Genomic DNA, 14,379 nt, shown 5'->3' on the forward strand with positions numbered 1-14,379 from the left:
ACAGTTTAATCAAGTGACATGAAACTGTACAATGGGCATCTGGCAGTGTGGCCAGCTGGATGCAGTTTGTAGCTTGATTCACTGAAAGGGCATCTGCAGGGCAATAGACAATGGGAAGGCTTGGAGCAGGTAACACAGCTGTTGTATCCACAGAGGCACTGTAGCCAAAAAGACTTGGTCATCTTGCAACCTGACAGACAGGGATGGGAGCCCAGGAAAAAGTGCTGTGGTGGCAGAAGTGATATTGCAGTAACTGAGGTGTAACTAAGGCAGTGAGAATTTGGAAGTGAACTGTCTCCACAGTGGGTAAGAGGGAGCTTGGAGAAGGTATGCAACAGGAATCACAGGGACACCCATGTGGGCCAGGGGAATCTCAAGACTCAAGACAGGATCTCAGTCAAGGGTGGTCAAAGTCTGCCCTGAGTGTCTAGATGGTGTGAGGTTGTCCACAGAGCCTGACAAAGATGGTAACTGTAGGGACTTGGGTGAAGAAGATTGTTGAAAGAAGATTGTTGTTTACCCAATTCCTTACTCTGGGAAGTGAAGAATAATCCTACTTGGGAATCACACCAAGTGTTTTAGCTTGAATGGAAGAAGCTGAAATGGGACTAAAGAGGTGTAAACTGTCAGCACTGCATTTGGGAAGTGAAAATCAGGGAGACCAATTTTCTTTTTAACGTGAACTTGCATCTTTGTGTCATATAGTTTGTGTGCACACTTGAGCATATATCATACTAAATGTTCCAGAGATGTGCAGCACCTGTAGATGCTGGAGGAAGACACAGGTGACAGAAGGTTGTTGCAAACTCAATATGCACCTGGACAACAACATACGGCTCCCATGTGATGCACAGGGTAATAACCCTGAGTTACACAGCAGGAATGTGCTGAGTGGTTCCACTGTGACATTTGAATTTCAGCTCATCAGTCACACTGTTTTCTTTGCCCTTTGCTCTGAGTCACACAGACTTATAGAGAATTTATACATATTTTGGTGCTAGATCAAGGGTTGAACTGTGCCCATGGTACAAATAACCTTGTTTGTCTTCCAACTGTCTTCCTTTTTATGTTGGGTTTTGGGCAGGACTCTCTGGTGTGCTGTGAAGGGCTCACCTGATGCTGGACCTGACACGGGAGTGATTCTGGCAGTACTGGTTAGGTAACAGCACGTGGCACTGTCTTTATAGCAGAAACAATGATCCCTTGACCTAAATTAGTCTTTCAAAAGGACTCCTTCAGAGTGCACTCAGAGCAGACTTTTACATCCAGTTTCCATGTAAATTCTTGACATTCTGGATTGGTGGTATTAACAACAAAATCTGGAAATGGGGAAGTTGATGGAGGAAGAGAAATTGAATCTTCTAAATTTCTTCCACATTTTGCTGAGCTTCTTTGAAGCAGTGGGGCTCCCATAGCTCCTTCCATTTTCCTGCCTGTTTTCTTCTGTCTCAGCTCTCCCTTTAGTTGAATCATCTCTTCTGGAGTCATTTCCTCCTCTTCTCTCATGACTCACAAGAGTGATGATGACTTCTTGAAACATATTTTTTAGCATTTGAGTCAGGTGGGACTCCACGTATTGGTGGAGGGCAGGTGAAGAGGGAGAAATGGAGCCTCTCCTTGATGTGCAAATTGCAGTGTCACTCATGTGCTCAGTCTCCTGAGGAGACATCCCTGTCTCCTTTGCTGCAGGAGAGAGAAGGGATGCTGTCTGGGCCTCAGTGGGGCTTTGTAGGAAGATGCTCACAAGCCTTTGGGCACACACCATGGGTGCACGGCTCAGAGCACTGTTCTGATTAGGTGGTGATTCAGTCCAGTCATCAAAGAACCTGTTCTCCTCTAAGTAAAAATATTAATGTGTCTTTATTAAACTGTATGCAGAGCATTTATTAATACAGTTTCTTACCTCGTGTGTTGCATTTCTAAGAGGCAGAAATCAAGCACAAGGAAACTGAGCCTGCCTGGCCCTGACAGCCATGGTGCAGCACTGTGGCATGGATCTGGCACTAATAGGACACTCTGATTTCCCATGTGCGTTTTGGAGGCGTGCTGGAGCCAGGGGTGTGTGGCAGAGAGGGTAATTGCTTCTTAAAATAAGGCATCTACAAGGGGCTGGCTATTTGGATGCTGTCTCTCCCATTTTGTTCCAGAATATCATATCAGATGACAATCTCATCATGGGACAAAAAAATTCCTAGGAAGATGTTTTTGCAATCCCCACCTGTTCTACCTGGCACTAGAGTATCTACAGCTGGATCTTGGGGGACTTCTACCCCATGTCCCACACAATGGCTTCTGTTTGACGTGGATTTGCATCAGCACTAATTGCCTTTTCCAGTGTCCTTTGTCTATGACAATTTCATTGCTTCAAGCCTGGCTTCCCAGTCACCTTTGGGCTCTGTAGCTCCAGCTGCTTTTTATTCACAGTCTTTAACAGGAGGGGAGGTAAAAGAAAGGGCATTCAATACCAAAAATGCATCTAATTTCCTTTGAATTGGAAGTAAAAGACTAATGTGGAGTGACTCCTGAAGGAGATGACATTACATTTACCTAGTGTATTGCATTGTGGGGAAGTTGCAGAGCTACAGGTGAGGTGTAAGGAAGCAATAGGTGTGTTCCTGGCTGGGTGGGAGTTTAATGGGCTGCACTTGTCCATATTCATGAGCATGTCCTTGTTAGGGCTAAAAAAGACACCTTTTGTAAGATGTGGAAAGGAACAAGGTGGCAGGTGACCAAATGACTACAAATCCCCCTTGGGTTTTCCTTGTGCTGGGAGTCACAGCTGGCTGGCTCATGGCTTGACATCATCTGAGACTAGAACTCAGCAGGTTGGTTTTTTGCCAAGTAGATTTTTTGTCACTTTTTCAACTTTATTTCCTATCTCCTCTTCAGTTTTTCAGTGTGTTCAGACCCCTCTTTGCCTTTGTACGTGCCCATAGAGATATGTACAGGCTGGGGCTTCTTTGGGAGCTTGTTTAGGAGCCCAGATGTTGGAGTTTGCTGTTGGTGAAGCACAGAGTGAGCCAGGGAAAAGCCATCACCTGAGGGTGTGCATGGTGTGTGTCAGATTCCCAAACCCAAGGGGCATTTTTTCTTTCTTTTAGAATACTATGTGAAGTACATGAGTGATGCCTCCAGGTCTATTCTTTCCTGAAGCTCTGCAGACTGGGGGAGAAGGAAGTTGTGATTGGATGGAGGAGGAGGCTGAGAGGTGGAAATTTTAGATCCTAGGATATGTTTTAAGATTGTTTCTCCTTTTTATACAGTTCTTGTGAAGGCTGCTTTTGGATGCTGACTGCTTCATTCTTCACATATTTAACCACAGACAATTTGCTTTGCCTCCTGAGAGCGACACATCCCACAGTTTACTGAGTGGGTTATGCCCTGAAGTGAACTATTCATGTACTGTGACCAGCCTAAAGATTACTGTCTGTGCTGGTGTCCTTCCCCCATGTCCAAAAAGAGGCCTCCTGATCCATAGAACATGGTCTGGCTGCCTGCAGGCTCTGGTGTTGCCCTGATGGTGACATGGTTGGCCTGGTATTTTTTCCATAGAACTGATTTAGTTTTGCAAGTTGTGCAGCACCGGCACAATCTTTTGAATTAAGGTGGAGTTTGTTGCATTTCCTGTGGACCCCAGCTGTGTGCAGTATCAAATATGATGTGTTGAACAGAAGTGCAGCAAAGTGGCATCTTGTGTATCAGAGAATTTATAAAGTGTGCTATGTACATCTTTGTGTATTTCATGTAGATGTCTGCCTGTGCAACAGGTTTGGTGCACCTTGTGTGGCTCTGGTGATGAGAGCACTAACAGCACTTACCAGGAGTGGGAGGAGGGTTTGGGAGGGTTTTTTTTCCTTGTGTTTTTGTGAAATTGAATAGCATATTTTTGTTGCTGCATATTTAGCTCCAGTGTGGAATGAGCATCTGGGGGAAAGCAGGGGTTTGGTAGGAGGGCTCTGTGGTAGGAGGGTTCAAGGTTCCTGTTCCTTCAGCTAAGGTGTAGGAGGTCACAATATATTTCACTCAGGTTTTACTGTAACTGGAGTAGTAAAATCTACACTTGGCATTAGACATTTTCTTTTGGCAGAAAAAAGAATACAAAGGACAAGACTGGGGATTTCCTGTATTTTGAAAGCATCCTGCAGGGAAATCTGGCTGGGTTTCCTGTGGCTGCAAAGCCTGGGGGAACGTGGCTGTAGGTGTTCCCATCTTCCTTTACCTCAGATCCTAAGGGAAAGAGGCTGGAAGAGCTGGGATTTGGCACACAGAAAAGGTGATTGGTCTGGAGATGAGTAAGGCTTGGGGTTTTGTACTGCCTTAACCCTATTTTGCTGTTTTGTCTCCTATTTCCACCCCTCAGGCTTGAGTTTTCCCACTTACTGGCATTTTTTCTTTCATGTTTCTTCTGAAGTGTTGATGCAGTAAGTATATGGCCATGCTTTAGCATCCTGTGATGGAGGGTGAGGTGAGAGTTTGGTGTGTTACCACAAAGTACTGACCAAATCAGGTTCTCAGGGTGAAGCTGGTCATTGGGGGCATTGCAGGAGGGAGGAGCTCAGGCCAGTTATGCTTTTAGTCCTGGTTGAACACTCAGTGCATTACTGCTCAACTGGGACTAGTTCCAAGCTCCATTTGAGCCTGGCACAAGCATATATCAAGAGTGCAGAGGGGATTTAATTGGACAGGTTTATCCCTTTAACAATTCTGATAGCCCTGAGATTTCCCTTGCAGGTATGTGGTGAATTAAGTCTTTATCAGTTTCTGCTCCCTGATAGGGACAATAAAAGATGTCATTTGTCTGATGAGCTGCAAAAATTGGCATACAACAAAGCATCTCTCAGCCCAGTTCAGAGCGTCTGTCCTCTCTCGGCAGCAGAGGCACTGACCTCTGTCATGGCATGGGCTGTAGGAAGTCATCAGGAAATCTTCTGTCCTTCACTGTTGGGGTTGTTGCTGTCCTCTGGTCTTGGTGGCAGGCAGCAAAGGGGGTCAGCATTCAGCAGGAGCAGCTCTGGGGTTGTACTGGATTTCTCCTTTGCTTCTGGCAGAGCAAGATCACGTTGCCATCTCATCTCCCTGCCCCGCAGAGCTGTCTGAAGGATGTTGTTCCAGGTGCTCACTGGCCAAGTCATTGATGTGTTTAACTGGAGAGGTCCTAGGCCAGGAGAGGGAGACCCATCTGAGCTGCAGTGCACTGGGGGTTCACACTGGCTGGCAGCATGGGGTGCTGCTCCTGCTGTTCTTGTGGGTTTCCCTCTGCAGTGTGGTACAGCCCTGGGTTTGACCTGTGGGGAACTTCTGGGCATGTCAGAAGGCTACCAGTGGTCATGCTGTGGCCTGCTGGGTCCCAGCTAAGGGACACATTACCTGTCTTGCCTAGGCAGCAAAGTGGAGTAGGAGAGAGGGAATAAACATAGCTCAGGTGAGCTCAGACACACATGTGGGTTTGGTGAGATGTGGGGCTTCATTGCCTCATGCACTCCTGCACCATTCCAGCTGCATGGCCATGGACAGGAGCTCTTGAGTTGGTGGAGTAAGGACCACAACCAGCATCAACCTTGCACATGCTGAAGTACAAACCATTTAAAGGCAGGACCTCTGTGCTTCCTTATTTCATAGGGCCAAATCCAGCCCTCTTCCTGCTTCTTTGCTAATTGCTGGTTGGTGGCTTTTGTTTTTAATTCCATTTTTAATTTGCTCCTAATCAAATCCTGGCTGACAGTCCCTGTGTGTTTGTTTGTTTATTTATTTATTTATTCGTTCGTGCATGTGTGTGTGTCTTCTCCTGCCTCACAATTGTTCTTGTGCTGGACCTGCTCCAGTAATCCAATTTGAATCCAATCTCCCAGGTCTGGAATTCTAATTTACAGATTGCAGACGGGAGTCAAACAATGCCCACACACCAGGATGGGGGTTGATTGTCTAATCTAATCAGGGACAATCAGATGTTTGTAACAAGTCTATCAAACCTGTATTGGGCCAGTTTGCTGAGCAATGTAACCAGCTTTCTTAATAGCGCTAACACGATTTAGGTCTTCCTGCACTTTCATGCAGATTACATTGAACGTTTCCCTTTCTTCTCCTATGAACACTTGGCAGCAGCCCAGCCCGATGGGCTTTACAACTTGGTGAGCTGCTGGGTGCACTCTGGGGCAGCAGAGGTTTGCCAGGACCCGGGGGGCTGCTGCCTCCCCCGGCACCGCTACACACTGAGGATGATCCTGTTTTGTGGCACACGTACAAGGAAGGGACTTGGTGCCACCAGTGCATCTGGAGTCACAGATGGGGGAGTGAAAAGCGATGGTCCTGACCTGATACAGTGTTCAGTAAGTCTCCACAGCAGATCCCCAGCCCCATGCGTGGCTGCTGGTGAAGCACAGATGAAGAAACCTTTGTCCTCTCTTGCCCTTGGCAGACTGAGGCTGTTGTTTTTGGTTCTTGCTATAAGAAGTCTGGACAGTTGCTGTTTAAAGAAAACACCTGTCTGGGTGGGTTTTTTATGCCCTTTCAAGGCCTGAAGCAAAAGAGGATGCAACACCTCTGCAAAGATGATGTCTCTCAGTATAGCTCTCCAACCCAGAGTGGAGCTTCCTTACCTACCCTGTGCAAATAAATAGTTGCCTGACTTTGCCCTTCCTGAGGACCAAAATATCCATCTGGTCTTTTACCCTGTCAAGAGGTGAGCTGGTTCTCGTGCTCCAGGTCTGTACCACTTAGCTCTGCACTCGATGCCTTTGCCCAGGGATTTATTTTAGGCTCACATCTTCCTCCCTGCCCCAGAGCATCCTTCCTTGGCAGGCCCTGTGTGCTGCACTCATCCCTGAGGCAGGCGCGCCGCAGGGAGGGAATCGCGGCTCGCTGCCGGTGCTGGCACAGCAGCCAGGGCTGAGGTTGAGGGGCTCAGGTCACAGCCGTGCTGGGAGCTTTAGCTGGGCTTTTAGTCTGAGCAAAGCCTGCCCTCATGCCCTCTCTGAGCACTGCCAGGCTGGTTTGCACGCACAGGCAGGAGGAATAGGAACTCCCTGGAATGGGAACTAACCTTTCTTTGAGGGTTTAATTGCTGTGCGTGCCTTGTCTTCCTGCGCTCTGCACCCTACGCTGTGAGGAACACAGACACCTCTGAGACCAAGTGAAGAGAAGGATGAAATAGTCCTTAGAGGGTGTTTTACTTCCCTTCCTCACACTGTGTTGTGTATTTGACGATAGTTTGCATGTTGTTTTTCAGTTTTTCCTGGTTTTTTCCAGCCCAGGTGCAGCTCTCCTAGTAGAGGTGGAGGTGACTAAAAGCCACTGGTGTGGGCAGGGGATTTGCAGCAGTTGTAGTGCTTGGCTGTCTCAAAACTTGGATCCTTCAGCTTGGTCCTTACCCTCTCAAGCTCCTGAGGCCTGGCAGGGCTGTGCTCTAAGAGGAGGCATTTGGGGGTGGTTGAAAGGGTAAAAGCAGATGGGTATGACTTATTGGTCTATCTGTGAAGATAGATACAGATATAAACTGGTGAGTGATGCAGAAGAGGAGGAGGTCTCTGAGGGAATTAGTGCTAGGGAAAGGAACTACCATTTAATTCTTTATAGAACAGCCTTTAAACATGATTGGGAAGATGTGCTTGCGGTGATAGCAAAATAAAAGAAACCATGTCACTGAAAAAGGGATTTATTTGAATTTTCTTGGTTAATTTTGGCATGAGAAAATGCATTTCCATGGCAGTTTGGTACCTGGAGTCGCTTCTGCGCTGTGTCCTGTGACTTTGTAATCTGTCTGTAGTGGGAGAGGGTAAGAAGGGGATCTTTATTTCCCCAGTGTTACGTGTAGGTTTGCATGGAGTATGTGCTTCTGCACTTACAGATGTGCTTTCAGTCCTTGAAGGTTTAGCCCCTGCCCTCCATGACACTGTACATCCTCAAAGAGCTCTCTGAAGCCCAAGATCTTGGACAGAAAAACCTCCAACCAATCTATTCTTGTTTAATGTTTTTCCCCTTGAATGTTTCAGATGCATGATTTCAGGTAGAAGGCTCTTATATCAAATGGGAGTAACTGACCTGGGACAGTGAATCATTTTGAATTCATTTCTGGTGGAATGAGGATTATTTTTTTAAGGGTTTCATACTCAGGCTGAACTAAAAATCAGTTATTTGTATAGCTGTGCTTACAGCCAGGTAGCTAAGTTAAAGACTACTGAGTGAGGGGGTGGAGGCTTGGTCCTGGAGGTTAATGGACTTGCATGCAGCTTTGTCTCAAAAGCTCTCCTCAAATCCCACCTTTTTTTAAAAAAAAAAAAAGTAGATTTATCAAGTTTCATTTCTGCAGCCCACAATCCCCAGATCAGCTTTGGCTCAGTTCATCTCAGTAGGTCTCTGCACAGGAGTGACTTGAATAGCAGGGCTGGCTGCAGATGAGGAGCAGGAGGCAGCCCCCAAGCTGCCTTCCATGATCAGTATTTAGCTTGGCTCTGGGCCTGTGGTGCTGTGCTGTCACACAGGAGCTGGCACTGAGTGTGCTCCCTGCACTGGGATGGTGCCCACCAGGACCCTGCTTTCTGTCCCCATGGATTTGCTTTGCATCCCCTGAAGCTTTCATGGAGCGAGTCTGAAATCCATCAGCATCCTGCCCTACCCCATAGCAAGGAGCTATTATATATTCCCAGAGCAGCTGATGTCCATTAAATGTTTGAGTGACACTACAACAATGTGTAAAATATCAGTGATAAGGATCTAGCAAATCTTAATAAAAAAAAGGCGACAAGAATGTAAATTGCACATACAATTGTGATAAAGAGCCATAGATAACATTAAAGAGATTGTATCAATTTAATGCAAGTTTCGTGCCAAAGCCTGTCATCTGCTCTTTGAAGAGGAGTTGTTGGGAGCTGTGATATTCCAGCAGACAGTGCTCAAATCATCCCAGTGCTCTGGAGTGGCTGTCCCTGCAGCCAGCGTGCTCCGTGGAAGCTGTCTGCTTGCTGAGGATTAATGGAAACCTTTCCTGCCTCTACAATAAAAATAATGTTCCTTGGAAAAAATAAAGTGCCCTTCTGCCTGCTGGCCTTTGGGTCCCTCAAAATGCAATTAAAAAGCAGCTTAATACAGCCTTGCAATGAGAAATCTGTCAGCGTTCAGAGGCACAATCTGAAGTGAAAGCAACATGAAAAGGTTGTGAGCAAAAATATTTAACAGTGTGCCTGCCTGATGCTGCTCGTGGAGCCACCAGCTGAACTGGGATGTGAGGGGCTGCAACTGGGGTAACTGGGGCAGCTGAAGCAGCTCCACAGACACAGAGCTGGGCTGCAGCAGCACTGCTGAGGGCATGGGAGCTCCTCCATAACCTAGCCTGGGTTTGTGTGTCTCAGCTTGCCTGTCCCTGCTCGTCTCCTGTTTTCTGGGCTGGTGTTTCTGCTTTGTGTCCTTGGTTTCTGTCTCTCCTCTGCTGTTTAGGGTGTGCTGCATCCTTGTAAGTGGCTTGGTAACAGCAGTAAAGGCTATTGGAAGTACCCTACAGGTTTGATGGGCGGGGTAACTCCAGTTATCTGTGCAGGGCTGCCAGCTGGAGGTCAGTATTGTGCCTGCCAAAATGTCTTCCCAAAATTTTAGGCATAATAATGGGAAGTAAATTTTAAATGGTGGTTGGCTGTTTTTTTCTGCAGGCATGATAATTTTTTTAAAAATCCTTTAAGTAAAGCTGGTAATTCCATAGCAAGTGGGGGATTATAAGGGCTGGGAGTGAAATGTGAACGCAGGGCTCCAGTGAGTGCCTGGTTTTTGGTACTGCAAAATGAACTTCTGTCTCTGGCTGTCCCTTGTTTGCCAGTTGTGTGCCACTGCCTGTACAAGGGTGAGTTGAAATCCCACCGCAGCTCTGCACGAGGAGCTGCTGGAGCAACAACAACTTGATGGGAGCAGTGTTTCAGTTGGATGCCAGTAGATGGCACAGCTTTTATATCAGCTAATTATATAGGGAGCCAACACTCGTCCGTGCTGTTCCTGTTGTTAATCTGAGCCGTGCCTCACTCTCCACTCACACAGATGAAGATGTCTCTGCTGGTGTGCCTGTAATTGAGGAAGCTGGGTAAGATATGGAAGGTGTTGAGCTTGTCAGCATTGCAGGGCAGTGGGAAACCATGATGGGGAAGAGGAGATAAGAACTGCGTGCTTGGGCGAGTGTGGCAGCAGAGAAGCAAAATTCAAGATAGTAGTAGTTTGGCTTCCCAAGTGCATCCCAGCAAGTGCTGTATTCCCTTAGGGTAGATGTATTTGACTGCTCCAGCTTTATGCATGGGGAAACTGAGGCCTGGAGAGATCATTCTTTGTCTTTGATACACCCAGGAATAAGAGCTGTGCCTCCTAATTAAGTTCTGGAACTTTTTGCTACAAGGTGTCCTTCATGCTTGATTACGACAATAACATCTCCCTGGAGCTCAAAGCTCCTTCTCTCAGCTCTGCTCCTGTTTGGTGCTATTGTTCCCTGGCCACTTGAGGCTTTGCATGTGAATGTTTTTAGCAGTTTAGCAATTTTCTGCACCCTTTCGAAAGAGTTAGAGTTGAACACACTCTAAGTCTTCTCCCTGTGTGATGTTGCTCAGCTGTTTGGCACCTCCCCTCAACCACAGCAGCCCTCTGGCCTGTCCAGGATGGGCATGTGGCTCTTGCTGCAGAGGTGGCCCCTGGAGTTCGGAGGCTTGCTCAAGTGCAGTAAGACAGCCCTGATACAGGGGGGAGATGCCCATCCCTCTGCACCCCTGTCCTGGGAGATGTACAGAGACCCCAGCATTAGAGGCAATCTTTCTTCCTACCTTCTCCCTGCTGCAGAATTTCTTTTCACAACTGAAATTGATTCTTGCAAGTGGATGGAAAGGATATATCCCAAATCTTGAGGGCCTGGTGTGCGGGTAGAATATAAACCAGAGTATATGTATGTGAGGCTGTAAATAGAGTTGTCACTCTAAAAGAAATGGGGTTTCTAGTGCTTGTCAGATCATTTTAAAACCGTTTTTATTACTAGATTACATTCTGAGATAAAGTTTATTGTAGCAAAAAAGAGGGAAGGTGTAGGATTTGACTGCAGATTTGGAAACACACTTAAAACTTATGAAGAGTTTTTGAACCTTAGCTGAGGGCAGGCTGTCTACTTCAGGGCTTTCCTCCAGGGCACGTCCTGCCCAGCACATTTAAAGGATGATCTCTTGATTTTGGTGCAAGCTCTGCCCCTAGCATGTCACCTTTTATAATCAAGCCATGACAAGCCATGCAGACATTGGCACAGGAGTTCCAGCTCACAAGTCTGTGTCCTGTGTAGGGGGCAGAAACCCTTCCAGGGGTCCTGGCTGGGAGTCCTGAGGAACTCCATGTTCCCTGAATGTGGCTTTTAACTGCCATAAGGATTTTGTGTCAAAACTGAGGATCAATTCTGGCATGTGTTGACTTTCTTCTTCCCTTTCTCTCCCCCATGACCATTGATCCTAAAATATTTTGCTCTAGTTATATCCTTTTTCTATGCTCTTACTTTTAGTGCTACATCTGCAGGCAACAGAAAACACTGTGTAGGTGCCAACTCTTTTCTTAGCTATTCCTTGCAGATACGAGGAGCATCCCTTTTGCTAACCCAGCCTCTTCTGTCTTTTCCTCCTTGTTGTTCCTAGTGGTATTTGTCTACCTTTTATATGTACCAGTGGCAAAATTAATAGGGTGTTGTTCTCCTGATGCAGCATGACAGAGAAAACAGCATCTCCTCCTGCCAGACTTGGGCTTCAGAGTTGTGTTGGTTTGCATCTCCCTGCTCCACCTCCCATCCTAGTTTAGGGGACCACAAGGCACATCACAGACTGGATGCTGGAAGAAGCAGCAGCTTTGCAAGTGCCACCTAAATTCCACAGCTGCTTGCAGGGCAGAAGTAGCTGGAGTGGCAAGGAGAAAGTTGGCTGGATTTAACCCTGAGACTGGCACAGACCTGTGTTTACCATAACCTCTGGCTATTAAAAAACTAGATTTATTTTGCCTACAGACTAATGCAGGTAGTCCACAATGCCTTGACATTAGAGTTTTTCTGTCTCTCCTACTCCCAGCCCCATCTCAAACCCAGAACCTCTGCAAGGTCCCATTCTGAGTAGCTGCTCTTCTCCCTCTGTGCTGAGCATCCCTAAAACCTGAGCATAATAGCATCCCTGCTAATTATATCGCTGCAGATTTATTTCATGGTAATATTACAGCTGGCCTCAGGCATCACCACTATCATTGGAAAACATCGAACGATCACAGCTTCTTAGCTGCCTCCATTAAACCTGGGAGAAGCGTCTGGGCCTGTTTATAAGTTTGTCTTTTGATGAGAGCCAAGGATTGATGAGCTGGTGGATGCGAGGTTTGCAGAACATGCCCTGGAGGGAAGCTTCCCTCGTCACGGCAGCCATAAGGTGCAGATGGCGGCATCGCGAGCGGAATGCAGACACAGCCTGGGAAGTGGGAGCAGGGCGGGAGCGTCACCTTCATCTCGTCGAGGCAGCCCTTGCCCCCTCCCTGGCAGCACCACCCCATGCCAAGGGCTGCACAGCATTCCATGCGGGATGGCTCCGTGCTCCAAACCAGTGCTGCTGGCAGCTTGCTTGGAGCTGCTCCCAGGGAAAGGGGGCGTTTTGAGCAAGCAAGTGGTCTTGTGATGCTTTTTGCTGACAGTCTTGGAGCTAGGGCAGAAGAAAAGGCACAAATACCAGTGCCACTTTGCAACCAAAAAAAATGGAGAAAAATAATTCAAGAGTTTTCTCGATGTTTTCCTTGCTAGAAATAAAATCAATCCTGTGACCAGTGTGCTGGGTACCGAGGCCTTCTGCCACAAGCGTAGCTGAAGGTCAGTGCTGTGTCCCCATGGGTGTTCTGTTCTTAGGAGCCAAGCCTGTGGCTGCTTGGTGCTCCAGGCTGTGTCCCTTATGGAACACAGCTAGGGGATGGCTGGAGGTCTGTCGGAGAAAGTATTTGGTGCTGAAGACCTGGTATCCACACTCTGGGTTTTGGGGGGTATAAGAGAGTATTTCAGCATACGTCCCAGTACTGCACGGATTTGCTGTGAAAGGGTGTTTGTCTACACCTGGAGCCTGGCTTGCAGGGATGGGGTGACCATCATCCCCAGTCAGTGTGTTGGTCTTCCCCATGGATGCCCATGGTCTCCAAGCAGCAACCTGATGGGAAGAGCAGATTATCACAGATCTGACATCTACCTCATGTGGAAAACGCAAGGAAGTAACTTATAGGTCTTGAAAGGGATTTGAGTAAAAGTAGATCAGTTGTTATTGATTTTACTCTGTCTGGCCATAAAGTCGTTTTTGGTTATGGTCCTCCAGCACAGCAGTGAGTGGGCCAAAAGCTTAACTGAAATGGGGTCAATAAATTACATGCAGACAAAAGGCACTTACATTCAGACTGCATCAAGTCTCCTGGTAATTTCAGCGAAACAGGCAGAGCAGAAATATGCTGATAATTATTTAAATTAGACTCCGAGCATTGAATTTTTTTCTTCAAGTAACAGCACTTCAGCACTTGTCCAGATGAGTGCTAATTTACCCAAATGGAAAGGTTTATTAAACATGCCAGCCAGTGCTTTAGTAATATTTAGGACAGCAATTTTGCTTTATTATATCTCTTAACAAAGAGGACACAGACTTCTTGATCCAGCACCAGAGCAGTCAGGGGATGTTGGGGAAGATCCATGTCAGCTCTGCCTGGTCTCAAATCAAGGTACATTATTTCTGCTTCAGTTCTGCCTCTTTGCCAAGTGCAGACCTGGGACTTGATTTGAAAAAAACTTCACTGACTTGGCCAGTTTGAAGGACACTCAAAATCTGGACATCTTCTGGGTGCAGGAGTCACAGCTATGATTTGGAAACATTGAAGGATGAAATTGAGTTTGCTCCAGTGAAATGGGCCCCAAGCCAGGTGCTGAGGAAGATGAGCCTGAGCTCTTCCTGCTGCCCCTTGCTCACTCTAGGACACACTTGACAACTGTGTTGTTTTGGGGAGAAATTTGGGTGCATGAAGATGATCCCATCCATCATGTACATCCCTCAATGCTCTGTCATGCCCAGCCTCCTGGTCTTGTTGTCATCACGTGTGTTACTGCCAGGGCTGTCTTTTGGACTAATGCTGGCTTTGCTGGTTCCCTCAGGACTCTAAATTTCTTTGGTTTATATATTTGAGAAAAAGCTTCACATATCCCAGTGGACTGAGGTTCTGCTAAAACATCCTGTAGAAGTCGTCTTCTGCTTTTTGTCTGTGGGTGCAGGTGTTCAGTTCTGTGACTTCTCCCAGGACACAGATGGGAAATTAAGACTGCTGGCACAAATTAGAGATAATGCAGAAGTGCCTTAATCTGAGAATCTCCTCACAAAGAGGATGGTTATATGT

General features: G+C 46.9%; 1 protein-coding gene across 2 annotated transcripts in view; it reads left to right on the forward strand.

The window, feature by feature from the left end:
• CACNA2D2 (calcium voltage-gated channel auxiliary subunit alpha2delta 2) overlaps positions 1-14,379 on the forward strand; it is a 208,562-nt gene that overhangs the window by 83,051 nt on the left and 111,132 nt on the right. The gene's annotated exons all lie outside the window — the stretch shown is intronic.

Source organism: Aphelocoma coerulescens, chromosome 12 (assembly GCF_041296385.1).
Source record: "Aphelocoma coerulescens isolate FSJ_1873_10779 chromosome 12, UR_Acoe_1.0, whole genome shotgun sequence".
Classification (NCBI taxonomy): Eukaryota; Metazoa; Chordata; class Aves; order Passeriformes; family Corvidae; genus Aphelocoma; species Aphelocoma coerulescens.